At 35.9% G+C, this 2,958-nt stretch overlaps 1 protein-coding gene across 1 annotated transcript in view; it reads left to right on the top strand.

Annotated features, from left to right (window-relative positions):
* LOC102306862 (olfactory receptor 10A6-like) overlaps positions 1 to 2,958 on the top strand; it is a 7,417-nt gene that overhangs the window by 1,282 nt on the left and 3,177 nt on the right. The gene's annotated exons all lie outside the window — the stretch shown is intronic.

Genomic DNA, 2,958 nt, shown 5'->3' with positions numbered 1-2,958 from the left:
AAAATGTAAAGAAAATAAAATCTGCTCACATCATATCATGTCATTTACGCAGTTTATATTGTAATTATTGCATTTTTAAAATTTGTTTTGCAGTAGCAGCATTTCAACATCTATTTTCTTTGTTACTCCTACACTCTAAACAAGTAATTCAGAGGCTTAGTAAATATCACTATAAATATAAGTTAGATGAGCCTGATAAAATCAATGAATATCCTTTTAGTAATTATTTGAGTTTGATAAGTTGAAATAAATGTCTAAAATGTTAACGTATGTGTTTGTGTTAAATTAAGGTATTCATTTACATTTATCTCAGACAAAAAAATTCAGTATGCAGTTCACAGAATACCTTCTTTGCATGAACTTAATATTTTTGTTTAAAATTGAATCAAAATATTTGACAAATAGGTATCTATACTCATCAGTATCCTGTACTAAAATCATTAATTATTCAAATCAATATTATTTATTGTCAGCAACTACAACTGAAAAGTTTAAGTAAAACACAATAATATAGAGTAATTGAGTACCATGAGCCTTTTATATTGTTCTGTTCATTTTGTTTTTTAAATACTCTGAGCTTTTGTGTTCGCTGTCCTGGTTTGCCATTTATCCTTCAAGTATGTAAGGCTTTGAGCTAAAAGGGGAAAGGCTCTTGTCTTTTTAGTGCTTGTTTATTTCGAGTTATTGCCATGTTTATGAAAATTAAACTTTTATTTGGAAAAATGTTTAACATGTGGTCATTTTCATACATGTATTACGAAACACACAACTACATATTAGTTTGTTTGGTTTTTAGACTACCAGTGGCTCAAAACAGTCTCGGTCACCTACTGCCTACTGGTGGTGGTCAGAGGGCCTGGTGGCGCCAGTGTTCGGCAGCCTCTGTCAGTGCGCCCCAGGGTGGCTGTGGCTGCAATGTAGCTTGCCATCACCAGTGTGTGAATGACTGAATGATTCACACACACATTCAGGATGACTGAAAGTAGTGTAAAGCGCTTTTCAGTCCATAGGGACTAAGCAAAGGGCTATACAAATACAGGCAATTTACCATATTTAATATTAAGTACAATTTTGATTACATTCAGTTTACAATATTAAGTAAATGGAACAAAATTTTTAATTAACCGACCATCTATATTTCAGTTATATTGACCAAGCATGTCAGTGTTCTTTACTCAATTTTTTCATGTTTGTGTAACAACTACAATTACTCATTTCAACTTAATATGTTTAAGCTTTAGTTATTCAATTGATCAAGTATATTGAACAGATTTTTAAGTGTAAAAGTGTTGCCTCAAAAATTTTAAGTAAATGTCAGTTTTAGTTTTTAGGGTGTAGGATGATCAGCTTTCAGCAGAATGCTAAGAGTATTATTCTGCACTGACAAAACAATGCATGACACTAAAGGTATTGATGGATTAATGGATTGTATAAATCAACCCAGTGCGCTCATTTCACAGCTTAACCGTCTATTCCATTACCAAGAGGCAGTAAACCATATTTCTGGTTATCATACTGTCCTTAAAGTTATATATTTTTTAAGAGATTTTAATACATGGTTATATGAAAATAATTATAAATAATTTAAATATGAGAATACATAAATGAATTTATGAAGATGTATATGTATTTTTGAAAACAGCTATCTATGCATCTACCTACCTGTCTTTCTACACACACACACACACACACACACATATAATTCCAAATCTTTGGATTCATGTGGTCCAATCACTTCCATGGCCGCAGGTGTATAAAATCAAGCACATAGGCATGCAGTCTGCTTCTAGAAACATTTGTGAAAGAATGGGTCACTCTTGGGAGCTGAATTCCAGTATAGTACCTTGATAGGATGTGCAAAAGGTCCAGTTGTGACATTTTGTCGCTACTAAATATTCTAAAATTAGCTGTTAATGATATCATAACAAAGCAGAAACAGTTGGAACCCAATATAGTAAGAATGGGATGTCACTCAAGTTCATATATGTGTGAAGGCAGACAAGCAAATATTTTTGGAAACATTGTGGATATAGATATACTATATAGGTAGACCACAGGGTGTGGTCCAACTCTAGGAGGAATCACACTTGGCATCACTGAAAAGGTCTTTGCCAGAATACTGGTGATAAGAGGCTGTCTGTTAGTTTAACCTTATATTCAGGACAAACAATGTCAGTTTCTTTCTGGTCCTAAAATACTGTTTTCCTCTCAATGATATTTGATCAGTGTAGTTTGGAGTTGGCATAGCCAACATTTTTTTGCTGAATTTTTGTGGCATTTGAATAACTCCCTCTGGGGATCTTCTGGGCTCTGTAGGATGTTGGACTTCATCTTGGGTGAACTCGTCACTGATTTTTTTTTTTTTTCCAGAATTTTGAACAGTATTTCTAGTGCCAGTCAAATGGTAGAAGGCTTCCACTTTGGTGGTCTCAGGATTTCATCTCTTCTTATTGCAGATGATGATGTTGTTTTTGTTGACTTCCAGCTCCAGTGTTAGTGGTACTCTGCCCAGCATAAACTGGAAGGAATGCATGAGAGCCTCTTAGGCTGTGGTTCACAGGTGGGAATAGGTGACGTACCTGGTCTCCGTTATGTATGAGACGCTATCCCAAGTGAATGAGTTTACCTGTCTTGGGGTTTTGTTCATGGTGGTGCAGCGGGTTCAGAGGCAATGCCACGGGAGGCTGGCCAGTGGAGCTGGAGATTATTATCAGATCATATCTGTGCTATTTGAGCAGCACGCTGGGATCTAGAGGGGAAGAGTAGCTGAGAGAGAACAGTAGTGTGTAACAAAACACAAACAACAACGCTGAGTGCCAATTGGTAACAATAGCCTGTAAAGGCAACAGTGAGAATGAAGAACTGTCCACTAAAACACTCGGCTTGGCAATAAAGCACAAGCGTGTGTTACAATTCTCTGAGTTGCCAAGAGTGTCTTGGAGGACAGGCAGGCAAAGC

The sequence above is a fragment of the Haplochromis burtoni genome, unplaced genomic scaffold, assembly GCF_018398535.1.
Source record: "Haplochromis burtoni strain Fernald_Lab_line unplaced genomic scaffold, NCSU_Asbu1 Contig_274, whole genome shotgun sequence".
Classification (NCBI taxonomy): domain Eukaryota; kingdom Metazoa; phylum Chordata; class Actinopteri; order Cichliformes; family Cichlidae; genus Haplochromis; species Haplochromis burtoni.
This window is presented reverse-complemented; position numbering and strand designations above follow the sequence as displayed.